General features: G+C 35.7%; 1 pseudogene across 1 annotated transcript; it reads right to left on the reverse strand.

Annotated features, from left to right (window-relative positions):
• Positions 1-207: 207 nt before the first annotated feature.
• LOC143230633 (inositol 2-dehydrogenase-like) lies at positions 208-8,342 on the reverse strand (annotated as a pseudogene). The gene is made up of 8 exons (XR_013016555.1): positions 8,184-8,342; positions 7,161-7,406; positions 6,734-6,804; positions 5,414-5,521; positions 5,086-5,213; positions 3,346-3,569; positions 2,074-2,241; positions 208-415 (listed from the first exon to the last, which is right to left on the reverse strand). The product of XR_013016555.1 is annotated as an inositol 2-dehydrogenase-like (transcript).
• Positions 8,343-13,204: the final 4,862 nt, after the last annotated feature.

The raw sequence follows: 13,204 nt of genomic DNA on the forward strand, positions 1-13,204 counted from the left end.
TTACACCACTCTTGGTATTATCTGGATGTTGAACCTAAATATAACAATACCGGGTTTATTTTTAAATTATTCCATAATAAACTTCAGTTGTCATAACATTTTGGTTTCTTTTCGAGTGAAGTCACACTGGGCCTTTTACCGTGTCCGTAACGGGAAATAGAATCCCAAAGTTTAACATCATACGTCCGTAAACTTATCACACTTAGGGACACTTAAGGTATTTTATTTACTGAAAATTATTATTTGATACCTTCCATGTAAGAAAATAGTACTTCACAATCTTACAGTAGTGTTACAGAACAACTATGTCCCAACTCATCCTGACAATTTTTCCAGTTCTCGCTGATTCTTCACAGGCCGATGCAATATTTGACGAGGCGAAAGTGTCATGCGGTCGAATTTCTACCTCAGAAAAAACCTGAAAAAAACCCATTAAAAATTAAATCTGATTACGCATGCTTTGTAAAAAATTCATATACCTTATTCATCATTATGAACTGTACCCTATCAGTCGTCATAAATTTAGTTTTACTTTCAATAACCTTTTATTGTGATAATTAATAATCAGTTACTGATCACAAAATTCGACAAGCGAACTATAATAAGGACCTTTAACGTAATAGAATAAAACCCGTGTTTTTAAAGTGAACCTATGTTTTGTGAAAATGTATAAAACCTATTTGTTCAACAAATATAAGCTACACGTTTTCGGGAAGACATTTTTAGGCAATAAATTGGGAAAAAACTTTCCTCTTTTTGTGATTTGTATTCCAACATTTCATATTTTTCATTAAGGTAATGAAATACATACTATATTCAGTTCAGGTAATAAACCTGTATTATCCGATTATCTGGTATCCCATCAAATGATTAGGTAGGAATTGACATTATATACCAATAACCTGATTTCATTCTTATCAAACTGTATGCTCTATTCACCTGATGATGGCCACTTGAAAACAAGGAATGTTATATCCATAAAATACCACATAACTTGCTAGAAGGAATGTTAGGTTCTATATAGTATGCTCGACATTACATCTATATTTCCCGCGAGAAAGTCCGTGCCACACCATAGATAATTTAGTTCCATGAGAAACAAGGGAGAGTGGGAGCTTTGTGACTCCCTTTACTAACTTTCTACATTAAGAATATTTGCTCAAGATGTACAGAAATTTTGAGAAAGTTACATATTAAATTACATAGCAGGAAACACACACTGCAGTATTTATGCATACTATGTTTCTAACTTCTTTTACTATTGTAGGAGTTTCCATTATTACAGTTTTACCTTTAGTATGTGTTATAGTTACTTTTTTCCGGTAGATAATACCTAACTTTGTCCTTAGGAATATTACTACAATTTCACACTTTGTAGTGAACGAAAGCCACAATATTTACTGGTCAAATAGTTGATATCTAGCGGTTACGGCTTCCACTATTTCGAATAAGAACGACTAGTCACGTAGATAGCACCAGTTATTATGGGTGAATCAGTTGGATTTACAGAGTCCTAATTGTTTTTTGATGTGAGCCAATCGATGGATAGATATGTCGAGAGTGAAACTGCTGATTGATTTATGGATCCAATACAAGACAAAACTGTAGTATTCTAAAGCATCTACACACACATATTGTTTGTATTTTTAGGTATAATTACAGTTTTATACTTTATATCACGTAACCAATCTGTTTGTTTCTCAGCTTAAGTTCAGTAATTTAGCTAAATTATTATTGATTTAGTTATTTCATGCGGAAATCAGTTTTACTACAGTAATACAGTGACCAACACTACAAGTTCATGAGTGGTCCAGGTTGGGAAAACTGTTGTTTATAAAAGAAATAAGGCGAAAACATATATCTTCATGTCACAACCCAAAGTGTCTGGCCTTATTTTTTCTTGTGAATGGACTGGGAGATCTGTAATAATTAGATTACGTTAACGATTACCGTTTATCTCAACCACACAATTTGTTTGTTTTTTACTTTTCTGTAAAACGTTACCCCACGAGCAATGTGTTGTCCAGTTCAGCTTTTATATGAATTTGAATAATACACGAGTAAAAACATATTACCTTGGACAGTATCGAGGAAATGTTCTATCTCAAAAGAATAGGCATCATTATATCGAGAAGCGAACGAGTAGCAGATAGGAACTGCGGTAGAGCCATTGGAACAGTGTGACACAACACCTGTTGGTCTAATGTTACCAGAATTCAACATACCCTTCGACCCAAAGACCTTGAAAATAAATAAAAATTATTGAAAACAAAAATAAAAAGACGTGTAAATATTTTCAACGTTTAGTATACTGTTGTAAAGCGGTTAAATCTTGTATACTCTATTTATTTGTGCCGTTCCCAAAATGAAACTAAAATTAATTTTTAGTAGTTTGACTTTTTTCACTTCATTACAGTTCCAGCACAATTAGAGATTGTGGTAAAAGAAAATAAATATACCTACTTATCTTTCTGCTTCAGGCTATATCCTTTAGTTGTAGAAACTTCCAGAAAATATCATTACTTTAAGTTACCTTTCCTCTTTCTAATGGATCAGCGAGTGATGAGTCTTTGGTTTTCTGGTGAGCGCAGCACAGATAGCCCATTCTGTGACTTTTCGAAAACCAAAGACCGAATGACATTAATGAAAGCTCTATTGTTAATGAACATGATACTTATCTGCTTTCTAGTAACTTTCGCTGGAAGCTGTCCACAACTTAGAAGTGATAGACTAGGGTGAATGCGGGTAGTCAACACCACCAAACAACTTTTCCCAACACACAGTGGAATTTACCGTCGCTTCATAATGTTCTGACGGCTGAAAGTGCAAGTATGTTCAGTGACATGATTCGAACCCACAAGCCGCAGAATGTAAGTCAAGTGCTCGAACCACTGGGTCCTTTCTTATAGGCTTTCCATAATAATAAATTACTAAAAAAAATAGGACTTAGTGTTTAAAAATATGTTTAAATGGTCATCAACCCCTCAAAAAAATCAAGAAATACGTTTTGTTTTTTATTTGTTATTGTTCTTTTTAATTTCGCGCGAGGCAACACAAGGGATATCTGTTTTCGCCGTCCGTCATTCAGCAGTGTAAGATCAGATAGATGGAAGGCATCTAGTCATCACCACCCACCACCAACTCTTGAGCTACTCTTTCACCAACGAATAGTTGGATTGACCGTCATATTATGACACTCCTACGGCTGAAAGGGCAGACAAGTTTGGTGTGACGGAATTCGAACCTGCGACCCTCAGATCGTGAAGAAACAAGTAAGTATTTTTGAAAATTATGTGTTCTGACGTCTATAAAGAAAACAAGGTGTTGTTATAATCTGGTAGTTACCTCTATTCTCTGGTCGTACCCATAAACCGCACTTCTGCTGATATCCGTGAGACTGATGACCCCACTGGGAAAATTCATCACTATACCAGCTGTGTCAAAGTCATCAATGTCTTTGAAAAGACTGTTGAAGGCATGAGAGTGGGCGTACACCGAGGTCGGAAGTTCCCCCAATATCCAGCAAATCAAGTCAATGTCGTGAATGGCAAAGTCGTGGAATAATCCACCTGAAAAGATTTCATCACATCTGTTTCTTGTTCGAAAAAAGAAAAAGTGGGTAAAACATAACATGGTCAACATAACTGGTGTCTTTCATAACTATTACACCTGGACATTTACACACACTGGAAAATACGAGAAACTCGTGATTTGAAAGGACTGGTTAATGCACTAGTTTGCTAATAGAATAAGTGTATTGAGAATACAACTTTTAGTGGATGTGAGAGATAACGTGAAATGCAAGGGCAAGATAAGTCATTTGAAGATGCCTAAGTTCCATATCAATTTAATCATTAACCCCATCACGACTACTCTAACTAGACGCCCGGTTTTGCCAGGACAGTTCCCCCATCCATTTTTTAAAAGTTTGTTCTAGTGTCCCGCAAACTTTTTTCGCGGGAAACACAAAACGTCTCAGTTTTGTGATAAAAACATTAAACTGTCATTCACATTGAATCAAGGATGTAATGGTCCAGTTGGCTTGTTCGTTGTTGAAACACGTGCTCTTCTGCTGTCAAGTGCTCTCGAAAGCCCTGTGTGTATGTGTTGAGAAACTCAGTTTTTTAGTTAGTATATTTATAGCAGCTTACGTTTGTATGATTGATAGTTAGACGACTGTTTATTATTAAAAAATGTTTAATTTCTTAAAGTGCTTAAAAGAAAATGTTTTTAAACACTGAGAGCAGGCTTCATTTTATTTTCTTTCTTTTAGAGATGACCCACTCAGATAACACTATTTCTAAAGCTGTGTTTTCGATAGCAGATTGGACGTTGCGGGCCACACTGCCAAGAAAAAGAAAAAAACAAACAAACTGGGGACAAAGTCTGCACTGTACCCGAATTAGGATCCCCCTTACCTCAACGCACACAAACACACATTAGGCCAAGCTAATCTACACGTTGTACCATACGCGTAGTCATGTTTCTCAGAGAAGGTCTTTACGTATATTCCACAAATGGGTCTACATCTCTACCTCACCTACAGCATGTTCCTTACCGGATGTCTCACAGTACTAAACATCACCACACACTTGTATCTGACTGCACTTCTCACAGGAGTTATCTATGTACTCCCACATCTGCGAAACATTAATTCAGGAATGAGCGATGACGGCCCTTATTTACGATTTACTAAAACTGCACAATATTATCAATTTAATATCGATTAGCCTATGATGCATCACTACATATCTTGTATTTTGTGTTGGTCAGTTGTTAGCGAGCTGAATTAGAGTATGATTAGTGAATGAATTTTTACGCTTCCTTCAAGAAGTTGTTAGCGAGCTTTTACGCTTCCTTCAAGAATGTTGTAAGTGAGTATTGGATTAAGTTTAATTGTGAGTTCGGCATATCACTAGTTTCGGAATTTCTGATAAAACGTTATTTGTGAGGTTAGCCTTCCTCTAATACATTATCCAAGAAATAAATAAGTCGTTATCGTTAAGTTGACCAGTCTTTGAATTGTTTGTACCACATAGCTGAGAAGAACCTGCCAAACGATAAAACATGTTACATGTTCCTTACCAGATGTTTTCAGGTACTCTAAAGATGGCCGAGGAGAGTCTCGGCTACAAGTCTTCACCACTTGAATTTGTCCTACATCACCTCTTTCTATCCGGTCTTTTATGTTCTTGAACCCTGGGTCAAATCGCCTGTAAAAACAACACAAAGAATAGAGTAAAGTATTCAGTCAGTTGATATTAAAAATAACAACCAACCACCGATGAATAGTTTTGAGGCTAGAAACAGGTCTGCTTGTACGTAGTTTCTACGATATTTTACCTGAATGGAAAACCATTTTTTAATTGCTCATAAAATTAATTTTATTGTTACGTAAGGAAGTATTTCCTACCTGTTGAAGGCACATAGTAAAGGTTTTCCGGCTTTCGAAGCTGCCTCATAACATTTCACTGTGCCCTCTGTGGTGAGAGATAATGGTTTTCACAGAGAACGGCTTTACCTAGGTACGTGTTGAAGAAAACATTTTAAATTTAAATGTAGAGATAGTTTTCAAAAGATAGCACTTTTGCGATATCTATCGAATCTTCAGTTTTTGCTATCAAGCTTTAAGTTTGTATCTGAAAGTTAGACAAACGTTATGGCTTTCCAATTATTTTTTATCTTAATAATGTATTCTTCTAAAATTGTTTTAGTTCTAATAGCTTCCGATAGGTGGAAAAACAAATATACGTAAAGCTGTGTGTGTTTTCTAAAAACAAAGCCACATCGGGCTATCTGCTGAGCCTACCGAGGGGAAGCGAACTCCTAATTTTAGCATTCTAAAGTCGTGGACATACCACTGTCCAAGCGGGGTGTACGTAAAAGTATGTAGTAGGGTGTCTGTTGACAGTTTAGAGAAATAAATTCCCTTATCGACACGTTGGTGAGCTTGCAGAAGAATTGTATAACCTCATAGAATTCTTATTTTATTTATTGATCAACAAACCGATTTACTGACAGATGTAAACATGAAAAATAATTATTTTTGGCTGAAGTATGAGAAAGAAGAATTTTCTCGTACAAATAACAGGTAGTAATAATAATCTGTAACAAAAAACAAGTTATACTGCTTATTTCTTTTTTGGATTTCGCGCAAAGATACAGGAGATCTATCTGCGTTAGACATTCCTAAGTTAACAGTGTAAAGCTAAAGGGAAGCCAGTCAGTCATCACCAACCACCGCCAACTTTTGGACTACTCTTTTACTCAAGAATAGTGGGATTGACCGTAACATTATCACACCCACAGGGCTGAAAGGTCGAGCAAGGTTGGTGTGACTGGGATTCGAACCCGCAATTCTCAGATTACGAGTTGAGCGCCCTAAGCATCTGGCCAAGTAATATTGCTTATTATTGCTATTATTGGGTTTTTTATAACGATTTGTTACCTTTTAAACCAAAATAAATCATAAAAAAACATTTTGTAGGGCTTCAGGTTTAAAGTTATAAATATAAAAAGTTTCTTCTAATTTCGCCCTCTAGTGGCACAACAGTATGTCTGCGAATTTACAACGCTAGAAACCAAAACGGGTTTCGATACAACCCGATCTGGGAGACAAATTATGAAAAATAAATTATATTCTCTCTTCATGCCATTTTTAAGAACACGTGGTTATTAATTACATATTTATTAGTATTTGGCTGATGATAAAAGAGCCTAAATTATGACTCACCACTTTCTAGAGCCTTCTTGACAAGTTGCTCGTGAGTTTGCGTTGGCGTACAGATTACTACAGCTGTCACTCTGTAACATTACAAACATTGTTTTAATAAAGGACGGGCACGCTTATCTGGAGCGATTTAGATTATTTCGAGACGTGTGTTGTTATGTCTTATTTCTCATATTCGTGCCTACCAATAGCCGACCATAAATCGAATGTATTAGAAAGGCACTTAATTAGTCAGTAATGAGATTTGGTGGTTCGTTATTCTTAAAAACACACCTGCTCCGTAGCAAAACATGTTAATCACCAGACTATTTTAGACCATTAAATGCTTGATGTATATATATTACATGTCAGCTATAGCTTAATTACTGTATTTAGTCAATGTTTATAGTCTTCTAAACTTACATTAGAGCTAACCAAATCTACCACTTACTGAGGATCACAGAAGATGACATCAGACTCGGTCGGCGTCAACATTCTAGTGTTTGACAGCTTCCATTTATTTTGCACATAGTCCGTTCTGGACTGGCTTTTCTCCACACAGTATAACAGCTCAGATCGAGGGTTAGACAATATTTTCTCAAAATGGATTGTTCCAATACGACCCAGTCCGAACAGAGCGATACCCACTTTATTGGCGCCAACATTGGTTTTCACTCCCTTCAAACCAGCTTCATAACTATATGAAAATAGTTGCAGAATATCTGGTTACGATATCCATAGACCCTTTTTCAAAGAACACAATATTAACTTAAACAGCGACGAAAAAAAACTGCCTGTTATAAGTAGAAACAATCGTTTCTATCTGACGCTGGAGTTCTATTCGAAGTCAAACCTATAACATTCAGTTTTTTCAATCCACCAATCTATAAGTGATATCATATATTAGAGCTGATATATATCTTTCGTGTATATTATGATCATTATTGAACGAAGAACAAAACAATACAGATATTTCTCATTATTTTAAAGTAGTTCAGATTGAGGTTAAGTATTAAAATATCTAAATACAGCTTTTCTTAGTATATATATTTTTTGCATAAATTTTAAAAGTTTGTGGCTAAATAGAAGGTTTGTACCCGCTTATTCTACCTCCCTGTTTTACTTTCTGCCAGGTGGCAGTGTATTTGTTTTTTCCTTTTAAAGACAGAGCTGCACTATGGAATATCTGTGTTGTTCCACGATGAGTATGGAACTCCAGTTTTAGTGTTATAAGTCCCGAGAATTAGGAATGAGCATACTACAAGGGGACAGAATAGTGTGGTGCGAGAAAGAATTTTAAAGTCGTTCGAATAAAGTCACGTTATCTACTTAGTATTTTAATTTCTCAGACAGTTTATATTTCCTACTTGTGTGATTTTTCTTTTGCGATATTGTTGAAACACAAGCAGTAATAACAGCATACAGAATATTTATCCTACAATAACAATTATTCAAAATATCAAAAAAGTCTCACCTTAGGTACCTATAGTCAGTTGCTGCAGCTGCACACATTGTTTATAAGTCTTAGAACTGAATGCCACGTCCTCTCTCCGTAAAATGGAATTTCACAGCTCTTTCTCTGCGCTTTAGAGGATGTTTTCTGTCATATGATTGTTATAGAATGCTATGCTTGAGTGTTTCGTAACCGAATCACTCCCTCTACGTCAGAAAATATTAAACTCTCAGTACTGATTTATGTTACTTGAATTGATGTAGAAAATACTCAAACGAACTTCTTAAGTTTATTTGAGTTGAAAGACTAGGGAATGAGTTTAAATCATGATTACTTCATCCTATTTACCCCACGTTTGAACTGCGTTGGGACTAGTTAGTTTTTAAATTATGCTATATCATTATTTTGATAAAAACAAACAAACAAAACATAACATATTCTCATAATCGAGGGAAAATATTTTCCCGAATTGTAACAGCTTATGATGTAGGGGAGGAATTCACAAATGTGCACTTACTCTGAAATTTACCATGTCTTATGATTTACACGGAGTTAGAAATCTTAACGGTTAGCCTACTCTAGCTTATGATTTACAAGGGGTAGAAATCTCAACGGTAGGCCTCTTCTAGTTTATGATTTATAAGGAATATAAATCTCAACGGTAAGCCTATTCTGGTTTATATTTGTTTGTTTTTGAATTTCGCACAAAGCTACTCGAGGGCTATCTGTGCTAGCCGTCCCTAATTTAGCAGTGTAAGACTAGAGGGAAGGCAGCTAGCCATCTCCACCCATAGCCAACTCTTGGGCTACTCTTTTACCAACGAATAGTGGGATTCACCGTCACATTATACGCCCCCACGGCTGGGAGGGCGAGCATGTTTAGCGCAACGCGGGCACGAACCCGCGACCCTCGGATTACGAGTCACACGCCTTACGTGCTTGGCTATGCCAGGCCCTTCTGGTTTATGATTTACGAGGGGTATAAATCTCAACTAGCTTATGATTTACCGGGGGCAGTAACAATAATAACACTTATAATGTAACAATAAAACCCAGTTTTCGTTGATAAAAAGTAGTCGAGCACTTGATAGTTGAGTAACTGCTTTCGCGAAATTCAGCACACAAAACTGGAAGATAAAATTTGAACATAGCAACACATGTATGGGTATAGACATTTGAGATGAATATCTTAATTGTTTTTGGTTGTGGCGGTGGTGTGGATATAATATTTTGGCTATTAAATGGAAACGTATTTATCTGGTGAATATAGGTGTTGAAATATTCCAACTTTAGACCATTATATCGGGCATATTGATTCCGATTATGTATTTTTAAAAATAATTACACATTATTTCAACCTGTAACAATTCTCAACTAGTTGTATCATTGGGTAAAAATTACTTTGTTTTTAGAATAGAAAAATAAGAAGCCATAAACTGAGAGTAATTCTCTTGTGCGACTGTTTAATCCAAACGTACTGCTAACCTTGTGCACTCCGTTTACTATCAAACATGTTGGTGTCATCAACTTGTCTTACGTGTGTTATAAAAACAGAAAATTGAATGACAACACCTCAAAGACCTCGCAAGTTTCTCTGTTCATCGTAAACCAGTTTAATCCTGTTTTTTTCCCTTGGGGGTCACTCATGTGATTGAGATCGTACCAGATTTAGCGGGTTTAGTCTTTTCGCATCGTATTCCCTACGTACTAGAAAAAGGAAAAACAAAAAAGCTCAGTGAATAATTCGAAAATAAATCTGTGATATATCAACATGAAATTGAATTAATTTAATAACATAGGAATAAGTCCGCAGAATAACAGGAGATTCGATCAGGATGTTTAATATGTAATAATGCTCAATATCTAAATTAGTGAGGCTGAGAAAGAAAGTGTGGACACTAGGCAATGCACAAATGAAAAATCTTTATTAATTCGTAGATGAAATGTTGTTAAACACTGAACAGTTACTTTTACTGGATCTTCGTTGAAATTCCTAAATCTTCAATATCATTTACTAAGGTTTTTTTAATTCAACGTTCCTTACTTCTCAAGAAATGTCGTACGTACCCAGAACAACTGGTGCTGCTCGCGTGACTGAACATTTTCATTCAAACAAAGATGAGGCGATAACCTCGAGATGACACCCGGATTACCATTGAAAGAGTTTGTTTGTTTTTGAATTTCGCACAAAGCTACTCGAGGGCTATCTGGGCTAGCTGTCCCTAATTTAGCAGTGTAAGACTAGAGGGAAGGCAGCTAGTCATCTCCACCCATAGCCAACTCTTGGGCTACTCTTTTACCAACGAATAGTGGGATTCACCGTCACATTATACGCCCCCACGGCTGGGAGGGCGAGCATGTTTAGCGCGACGTGGGCGCGAACCCGCGACCCTCGGATTACGAGTCGCACGCCTTACGCGCTTGGCCATGCCAGGCCCATTAATGGTTCCCATTGAAAGAGCTGCTGTAGAAATCCTTGCGCAACATGCAGTATTGCAGCAATATTTTCCACTAACATAACAGGCAAATTATGTAATTTGTTGCTTAACAACAAGAAAACAAAACACTCTTAGCTGTAATAAATAACAACACTCCTTACCCGCCGGACTTAATCGACATACTGTTTGGTTAATAATCAGATGTTTTACAAAAATGCTATTTATTATTATTATTATTCACTAGGATATAATTAATGGTAAGCATTGAATCAAATATTTTATATAAAAATATTACTTTATAAGTTTTAATGACTTACACAGAAGAAAGCCAACTTTCGGAAGGAAAAGTTATACTAGAATATAAAGTGAATATTATAAGGGTAAGATCTGTCTCCTATGGTAAAGAACAACGACAAATAGGAGTGTGTGTGTTTTTTTTCTTATAGCAAAGCCACATCAGACTATCTGCTGAGTCCACCGAGGGGAAGCGAACAATAAATAAAAACTTATTCTGAAAACTGTTCAATTCAGTTAATTATTCGTTGCGTTACAGGTTTGGTAGTCATGGAATAAACGTGTATAATGTGTAAGTAATAAGATAATGTCTAAGATACATTACAGTCTGGTTATGCAAATCAGTTTTAACTACAGGATAAAAGTTAGGCTTACCTGACCGTTCGACACGATTAGTTGAATATAACACTAATAAGAGCGATCACTGTTTAGTAGTTAGATATTTTATACACAGTTTCATACTGAGTTCACTGTGAAATGGGAGACAATTGCCTATTAGAGAAACACTTGTAGACACATATTGGTGACTAAACAGTTTAGTTTGACAGCTCAAGTGTAGAGGACGATGTTTTGAAATTCTTTTGTCTTCAGATCAGTTTGTGTTTTCGTTTCCTTTTATCGTGGTGGCGTTTAGGCTCAGAACTTGGGATGTTCAGAAATCACCAAACACTTACTGTATTCAGTGCTTTAATTTTCCAGTGATGGTTATTTTAAAAATGTTTTCTTATTAACGAACTAAATAGTATTATTACATGTAGAGGAACCAACTCTATCGAATTATGATATTGTATCTGAAAGAATTAACTCTCCCAGCACAAGCTAGCAAGGATATTATTGTGGAAGAACCAATTCAACCAGATGTAGCTAGTAATAATATTATATCTGGAAGAACCAACTGTCCCAGCACTAGCTGGTAATGATATTACATCTGGAAGAACCAACTCTATCAGCTCTAGCTAGCAAGGATATTATATCTGGAAGAACCAACTCTCCCAACACTAGCGTGTAATGATATTATATTTGGAAGAACCAACTCTACCAGCTCTTTCTAGTAATATTATAATATCTGGAAGAACCAACTCTTCCAACTATATCTAGTAATGATATTATATCTGGAAGAACCAATTCTCCCAGCTATATGTAGTAATGATATTATATGTAGAAGAACCAACTCTTCCAGCTATATGAAGTAATGATATTATATGTAGAAGAACCAACTCTTCCAGCTCTAGCTCTGTGTTGGACAACCTATAATTAGATGACCAACCATTGTAATTTTATTGGCATCGGAGCAAACCTCAAGCTGGGGGAGGTTAATTTGTCCTTCTTAGAAAACCTTTGAGGGGTAGTTTTAGGTCGTTCTATAAAATTATTTTATGATGTTTTTTCATGTGTGTAATTTTAAATGACATGAAACGGGGGGAGACAGTTCCACCTCTATTCCTTTTAAATTTGTAACCGTCGCCCCACTCTCAGCTCCAACGTTTATTGTTTTGAGGTTGTCATCGAGGTGTCTTTTATAGAGTTCTGAACGTCCATAGAGAAGGCTGCCCTTTTAGAACAATAGCTTACAAAACTAGTTAATATAGTTAGAGACTATCTGACTTCTTGGTTAGATATTCTTTACTTTTTATGTATCATAAGTATGTGATAAAATACTGTTTTTTTTCTGCGATTAAATACAAGATTTAAGATTTAATTAATACGGGTATTATGAAACGTTGATGTAGAATCTTTCAATATTAATAGAGTTTCAGAAGAAACTATAAGCAAAACGAAAAACAAATTGGAACATATTTTCAATAAACTGACGTTTATTGCTGGGGAATAATTTTCTTTTCAATGTGGCATTCAAGACAAAATTGACGGTATAGCAATGGATTCGAGATTAGTGATGTCGAGAAAACCCACTTGTAGAGAAAAATGTATATGTAAAAACAACTTGTTTGGGTTGAGAAAATTCTTTTTACGTAGAGGGGCGAACAACGTTTCGACCTTCTTCGGTCATCGTCAGGTTCACCGAGTAGTTGTTCGCTCCTCTTCGTAAAAATTTTTTACACCCAAACGAGCCGTTTTTACATTTTTAAAATTCGAGATTAGCTCCGTCGCTTACTAACATATTTGTAACATATATAAGTAAATTATAATATTCCAAAACAAACACTGTTGTTATAAGATACAGTTTTAATATTTTTATTTAAAACTTCGTTTGTTAAAGGTAGCATTAATTACACAATAATAACATGGTATATTTAGACATTTCACAAAAGTTAAGGCCTCTGAAAAATATAAAAGTTTTCGGTAACATGA

The sequence above is a fragment of the Tachypleus tridentatus genome, chromosome 10 (genome assembly GCF_004210375.1).
Source record: "Tachypleus tridentatus isolate NWPU-2018 chromosome 10, ASM421037v1, whole genome shotgun sequence".
NCBI lineage: Eukaryota > Metazoa > Arthropoda > Merostomata > Xiphosura > Limulidae > Tachypleus > Tachypleus tridentatus.